This window comes from Ctenopharyngodon idella, chromosome 3, assembly GCF_019924925.1.
Source record: "Ctenopharyngodon idella isolate HZGC_01 chromosome 3, HZGC01, whole genome shotgun sequence".
Lineage (NCBI taxonomy): Eukaryota > Metazoa > Chordata > Actinopteri > Cypriniformes > Xenocyprididae > Ctenopharyngodon > Ctenopharyngodon idella.
The window spans coordinates 3,930,553-3,938,542 of NC_067222.1; the positions used below are offsets into that span (position 1 = coordinate 3,930,553).

Below are 7,990 nucleotides of genomic sequence, written 5' to 3' on the forward strand. Positions count from 1 at the left end.
ACAACGCCTTGCCCTCACACATCTACAGGATGCAATAGCCCTCCCCCCAAAACACACACACCCTCCTTCCTTTCCCCCTGACTCAAGTCACTGAAAGTTCTCCAAGAAGTATAATGTATCTGGTGTATCTATTGTTTATTCCTTTCATGTTTGGTATCATTTTAAATGTCTCAGTGCGATTGGTAAAATGGTCTCAATTTCACAGCAGTCACTGGTATTATGAAGAAGATTGAAAACTAAGGAGAATTCTGTCCTCCTTTTGGGTGGTGTCACTTGTGAAAACCCACTCCTCTCCCCCCAAAACAGGTGTTGGTGTAATAAAAATTTACAATCCTTTTGTTCTGGTCTTGGTATATAAGGTAAAGTGCAAAGCAGTCAGGGGGGATTTTCTGTAGCCAGAGACCCCCACACGGTGGTGGACAAGTGTCTTCAAACACTAATCCACCACTGTGTGCATGTGCATTTCAGTTGATGTTATGCATTTATTATTTCTGAATTGGCTTCTAATTGTCCAACTATGAAATTGACATGATACATTTTTACTTGACAAATAAAATGTTATATTTGATTTACTCTGGATTCTTCTGAAATCATTATGACCAGTAGATTATGGAGTCCGTCATTTCCGTAAATCTGCGTCAGGACAGGCCAAGCCAGAGAGCCCCATGAAAGGAGCATATTGGCACATCATGGGACTTTTTGAGTTTGTCTGTTATTGAATTAGCAAGTTGCAGTATCGTGACTAAGAAAACTGTATTTTTGTATGAACAAGCATGTGGCGGTTCGACTCAAATGCATTAGTTAACTCTGCATCCTCTGACTAGATCATAAACTGGCGAATTTATGTCCGTGAGAACGCAGTCGGCCGATGTGAATTTCTCTAAGCGATGATGAGACCGTAATGAACGAATAATTGAAATTATGAGATACCCAGAATAATCAAAAATCAAAATTAATACATAACAAATGATTAATTTCCAATTGGGAACAAAACCTAAGAGTAATAATCATTTAAAATTGGAGTCAGATTAAACGAGTGAAATTAAGTGAACTTCACAGATGCGCTGAAAAGGCATACACGCGTTAACCTTCGCCCAGGCCGTCGGATTCCGTTTTTGGGCCGATGCGGGGTTCCTTACACTGAACTCTTAGTTGATTAACCCAAACCTTGTTTACTCGAGGTATGCTGGTTCCAAAAATGCGTCTGGGAATAAGACATAACAAGACATTCTTAACCGAGCGACGAATTGATGATTCACCATGGAAACAGATGCTAAGAAAAAGCTCACCATTCTACTTCCTTCTTATTCTTTTGTTTAAAGGGGACATTGGATGCAAAATTCACTTTTACATGGTGTTTGCATATAGTATGATATCATACTACTCAGGCCCCACCCTTGACTGCTGACGGACTGTCCCATATTAGCATTGTTTCCGCCCTCAGCCAGTTTTACACTTTCCGCCATTTTCTCCGTGTTCGAGCAGCTGTAGTGACAACAATGTCTCGTAAGTAATGCAGATATTTTGCTGTTGGATGTAAGAGTGAACATAACAGTCTTCATGCACTCCCGACATCAGAGTCGCTAAAGACGCAGTGGACTAGTTTTACTTTTGAAGGGAACGCACCACCATATACCTAAATTTGTTTATGTCTGCGCAAATCATTTCACACCAGACTACTTTGTGAACGAGGGTCAATACAAAACACCAGTTTTGCTAAAAAGTTGTTACTCAAGGATGGATCAGTACCATCTGTGATCCAGCTTAAAGCCAGTGTGATGCTGGTTTTGTTTACGGTTATGGTGCTTTTCCACTGCGTGGTACTACTCAGTTCATGGATAATATTTTAAAGAGCACTTCTTGTACTGTTTATTTTGCTCTTAAGGTGCACTGAAAAAAGTCTAACATTGCTGTTGTTCGTTTAATGTGTATTTTCTCGTTGAAATAGCTTAAAATTATTATTTTTTTCATTTAAAGTAAACATTTTAGTTTATATTTATGGTTGAATCCATTATTTTACATTGATACAATATAAATTGGCAGCGGGACATTAAACTGAATTTATTAATTTGATCAGAGCATTTTTATTAGATTAAGCATGATTTGCACATGCGCATTGTTGAGTTGGAGTTCCCGCTCTCTGATTCAAAAAAAAAAAAAAACGTCAGTCACAGTTGAACTGTCTGTGAAGAACACAACACACAATCTGTTGAGCGGCGGCCGTGACGGTACACTTCAACAGACGTCAGACCCCTCCAGCCAGGCTGCGACACAGAACTACGAGCAACATTGATACAGGTAAGATACATTTTGTCTATCGTTAACGTTTTTTTCCCAAGTATACCTGACTGGCCTTGACTCTGGCCGTAATTTCAGCGCTCACGATTGATAGCATGTAAATTATAAGATAGCACTAGAAACGTTAGCATTCTTCATTCAAACTATAACGTTAAGTTACGTTAGCCGCCCTCTGGTCGTGGGTGAGTAATGCTATCACAGGTCGCTAGTTAACTGGCTAATAAATGCAAACTATTATTTCTAAATGCATTTTGTGGGGGCATTGACCTTAGCTAAAGTTACCACGTGTAAGTTAATTAACGTTACAGGTAATGTTAATTCAAATCCATTTGTTCTGCTGAGTGTTTTTAATAGTTAACAGTGGCGCGAAGAGCCTACAAAATGTTTATTTGTCGAGATTACTGTCTTTTAAGAGCTCTGCGGGCTCTGTTTTAAAGCTAGCTAGTGAAGATATCAGTCAGGCAGGCACGCATTTGGCGTGAGACACGCGCTTTCAGGCTCTGTTACACGGCATCACTCTGCCCAAGTAAATCTCACGCCAAATTGCCAAACCCGTTTTTGATATGAAGTATAAGCTTTTACATTTAAAAAAAAAAAGTTTTAATATGAAATTCAAACAATAAATACAGTTTTGGTGCACTTAATGTTGAAAAACAGAGTTGCGACATGCTTTCATCTCGCGGCGGCGCGCACGGTCACGTGGTTCATGGAGCTCTGAATAGCTCTAAACAAGCCAGTTCTGTCAATACATTTGAATAGACAACAGCTTCACTATACAGGTATTTACAGCAATTTTTGGTAAACAGTACAGCATAGTGTGCATTGATTATTACGTAAACCACATTTACATTATCATTTTATTATGGACAGTGATGGAGATGCAACATTGTTAACATTAATGTTAATGTTTTTCTTGTATTTAACCCTCAGGTATTCCTTACTAATTGGTCACACTCATACTCATTGGTGGTCAAATGTGACCATACTATCTATTTTTCAATTAAATAAATGTTCTGTATTTTAGTTAAATAACATTTATTGAAAAAATATTGATCTTTTGGTACTAAATACTATTTGTGCAATAATTATGGTCCATTAATGACAACTTTAAAGTATTTTTCTTCTAATATTTTTATTATTTATATTAAAATAATAATAATTATTATATTATTATAATTATATTAATATAAATATTATATATATTATATTATTAATTAATTATAAATATTATAATAATAATAATTATTATTATTATTAAACTTATTTCTGTATGCTCTACTTTTTAGATCAATGCCGAGTTCTTGCGAATTACAACAGTTCCCTTGGAGACAAAGTTCTTGGTGCAGTTGGACAAGCACTCCACCAAACTGTTGGAGGTCATCAGGAGCAAGGGAGGAGTTGTGAAAGAGAAGACCACCAGGACCTTGCAGGTTTTAGATGAGGTATCTATGAATAAGTTGTGTATCAGTGGGATCCATGGCTGAATAGTTGATATGTTTCTCCTATTGATCAACTTTTGTAAATCAACTCTTGCCGGGTCAGCAGCACACATGCAGCCATGATTTAGTCTTGCCTCCTCTTTGTGTCTTTGGGGAAGTAACCTCTTTAAATGTGATTGGGGCACCTTTATACCTCAATGATAAATTTAATATATTTTAATTCAGTTATAACTGCAGCTCACAGTCTCAAACAGAGCTATAGCATTCCAGTTTTTATATCACAGCGTACGCTGGTGTTGCATCAGTTGGGCGGAGTTGATTCACTCTGCGAGTGCACGTTATCAGTTATACATTTGTTTTATTTACTGTGTGAGATAATTTGATGTGTCACGTAACAGCATGTGAAAAAATTTGAATTGCGTGAATCTCATGAGACATCTTTTAACCAGACGAGAGATCTCGTCACTTTTAATTTTGTCACACCCCTTGTCATAAACATTTGATTCGTTTGATTTGCGCCTTGTAACACAGTTCATAGATATGGGAAGAAGGAGGTGGGAACCGGCGAACATTTAAAAGACTTTAATCAATAAATAAACAAACAGAAAGTAAAAGCGGCAGCCTCTCACGGATGACTGCCGTGCACACACATAACAAAACGTAACTAAAACGCAACATAAAATCCAGGCCTGGTCCTCTCTCGTCCTTCACTGTCGTCACTCCTCCTTTTATTCTCCCGTCACTCCTCTGTGAGAGATCCGAGACCGGTGTGACGCGCAGCTGGCACTGATCAATTACTCACCGGCCTCGCTTCACTCTCACAGCTCTCACTCGTCACACGCCTATTCAAGTTCAGTTTAAAGTGTATAAGAGCTTGGCACATTATGATCTAACATGAAATCGGGAGATTTCTGAAACTATAACGTACTTATTGTCTCTTTTTTATGCAGGAAAATGAGGTTGAAGAACTGGAGCAGGCAACCATGGCGATCTTTATCACTGGGAAAGTCTCCATCCACCAAAAGACATTAAAATTGTCATCGAAGGAACAGAGGTCCTGAACCAGTTGCCCTTGGTTGCAACCGCTTTTGCCATGGTCTTTGGGCTCATATACACACTTAACCTAAAATATCCGAAAAGGCTGCAGTTCACCTTTGAATTTGTGCAAAAGGTCCTGATGGAGCTTGATGGAAAAAAGATGACCCCAAAAGTCACTAGACTGACCACCCAGCTGTACAGCACAGAGTAGGCAGAGCTGAATTGCACAGACTTGTTTGAATTTATTTTCCATTTGTGGTTGAATTTTATGGTGATTTACAGCCAAAACTTTGGATCCTTTTGTAAGAGGTTGCACTTACAAGGCTGCATTTTCACAGCAGCATTTACAAATGTGGCTGCCCAAGTTCGATGGCTACCAGCCTCAAAGGCCAAAGTAAGCCAAGTGTTATGGACAACTGGAGAGACTGATTGCAGTGTTCTCAGCGTATGCACAGATTTGTACGAAAGAGTTTAGATTTTCAGACCAATGGAGAGGGACAGGAGCTTGCTATATTGCATATAAATTAGTTGTATTTAAATGTAGAGCTTACAGCTCTGTATCAGAAACTCTGACAGTGTCTTAGGAGTTCCACTGTTCACTGTCTGAGGAGCAGTTCCAGGATTTGTCTCTGGTTTTCAGCTGAAAGAGAATGTTCATCATCATATACATTTGTATATAAACAGGTATACAATACTGTCTTAACATTTAATTGTATTTTAGGATAGTTTATGGTGAAATGTGTTCTGTCAGGACAAACCTTCCTAATTTAATATTACTACTAATGTGATGTCATCAAGTGATGATTTGATTATTTTGTAACAAATTTGTATTTTTGTGTGAAGCAGACTGTTAATATTCATACATTTGTAACAGATGTTCAATGTCAGTTTATTGAACAATAAATATAAATGTGTTCTAAAGGAAAGTGTTATGTGTCACAGACACGCCAGGCTCCACAGTCACCCAATCACATCGCACTCCCTCTCCTGAATACTAACAAGCCTCACCTGACGCCAATCCACAGTCATCACTACAGCCACATAAAAGACACACCAGTTCACACAGTCACTTTCCGGTCTCGTTGACACTTACCTTGTGTTCACTTACCTCCTGGACTCCCTTGCTCTCCGATTACCTGTCTCCAGCGTTCTCCGCGATTCCCTGTGTCTCCTCGTCTCCAGTGTTTCTCCAGTGTGTCTTCGCTCCCTCGTCTCCTGATCTCCACGCTCTCTGTAAGAAACATCCAGCCAAGTATCAGTGCCAGCTCTTCATCATTCTGCTCTGTCCATCTGCCTTCACTTACCTGCATCCTGTTCACGCTCTGCATTACCGTCAATAAACCTGTTAAACCCATATCTGTGTCTCCGTCCCCTTCTGTACGTAACAGAAGACCGGACCAACACCGACAGCATGAGCACCCCGGATCCCATTCAAGAGCTGGTCACTGTTCTTCGTCGCACTTTCGCCAGCACCTCCACGGTAACAACACCAGCGAACACTTCTGCATCCACCGCCGCAGTTCCTTCACCTCCCGTGGTCGCCAGTCCCATGGCCAAACCGGCGCCCTTCTCTGGTCTGGCGGAGGATTGCAACGGTTTTCTCCTGCAATGTTCGCTGGTCCTGGAGATGCAACCGCACTTGTACCCTGACGATCGCTCCAAAGTAGCCTTCATAATCTCTCAACTCCATGGAAAAGCACTGCGATGGGCTGAACCTTTATGGAATCTGAACAACCCTGTTGTATCATCCTTGTCCAGTTTCACAACTCATTTCAAGGAAGTTTTTGGCAAACCCGCCTGGGACTCGTCGATTGGTGAGAGATTATGCAATTTAAAACAAGGTGCACTAACTGTGTCTGATTATGCCCTCCAGTTTCGTACCCTCGCTGCTGCAAGTGGCTGGAATGAGCAGGCCCTCATCACGACATATCGTCAGGGCCTCGATCCACGTGTGCGGTTGCATCTCGCTGCATACGAGGATTCCATCGGGCTCGAGAAATTCATTCAACTATCCATCAGATTCGCCACTCGTATGCAGCTGTGCTTAGAAGAGCACCAGGGCCAGCCATTATTCCCTGCGTTTTCCCGCCAGCCAGAGTCCGTCAGCCCTCCAGAACCAGCTAATGACAACATGCAAGTAGAGCACTCACGTCTTTCAGCGGCTGAGCGACAGAGGAGGCTGACCCAGAATCTCTGCCTGTATTGTGGTGGTGCTGGGCATTACATCGCCGAATGCCCCCTACGTCCTGCTCGGCCCATGGTGAGTGCCATTCTGCCTGCCCTGAATAGAATGAAACCACTCACAATTGAAGTAACACTTACTGCCGCCAAACTTTGTTTTTCAGCCTGCGCGCTCCTCGATTCTGGGTCAGCTGGAAATTTCATCTCCGGAGCCCTCTGTCGCCAGCTGCATCTCAAAACCACTCCCACGCCGAAGATCTACCAAGTCCACGCAATAACAGGAAAACCACTACGGAAAGTGCGTTACAGCGTGGGACCTCTTCGTCTCCAGGTGGGAGTGCTTCACATGGAAGAGATCCAGCTGCTGGTTCTGGAGGAATCTACAACTGACGTGATCTTAGGGCGCCCATGGCTTGAGCAGCACAACCCCACCATCTCCTGGAGGACAGGAGAGATCCTGAAGTGGGGTAACCATTGTTTCCAAGACTGTTTCCCTGAACTCCCCGCGTCCAGTTACCCTAAGTCCCCGAAAATCCAAGTGGGGGCGACTACTGTGGAAAGCCCCCTCGAGAACCGTTCCACGGATATCCCCGCCTGTTACTCCCACTTCAGAGATGTCTTCTGTCCCAAACAAGCCTCCAAGCTGCCTCCCCATCGGCCATGGGACTGTGCTATTGACCTCATCCCAGGTGAGCCAGTGCCCAGAGGGAAAATCTATTCCCTATCCATTCCGGAGGAGAAAGCCATGGAGGATTACATCGACGAGGCGCTCAAGCAAGGCTACATCCGTCCGTCCACTTCCCCTGCTGCTTCCAGCTTCTTCTTCGTGGCGAAAAAGGACGGAGGCTTGCGGCCCTGCATAGATTATCGAGCACTAAATCAAATCACCATCAAGTTCCGTTACCCCCTTCCTCTCGTCCCAGCGGCCCTGGAACATCTGCGCGGCGCCACTGTGTTCACCAAGCTGGACCTCCGCAGCGCGTACAACCTCATCAGAATACGTGAGGGGGACGAGTGGAAAACAGCTTTCGTGA

At 42.5% G+C, this 7,990-nt stretch overlaps 1 long non-coding RNA gene across 1 annotated transcript; it reads left to right on the top strand.

The window, feature by feature from the left end:
* Nucleotides 1-1,894: 1,894 nt before the first annotated feature.
* LOC127509351 (uncharacterized) lies at nucleotides 1,895-4,745 on the top strand. Its single transcript, XR_007929208.1, has 3 exons — nucleotides 1,895-2,298; nucleotides 3,585-3,740; nucleotides 4,688-4,745. It is a non-coding gene; the product is annotated as an uncharacterized LOC127509351 (long non-coding RNA).
* The last annotated feature ends 3,245 nt before the right edge of the window (nucleotides 4,746-7,990 follow it).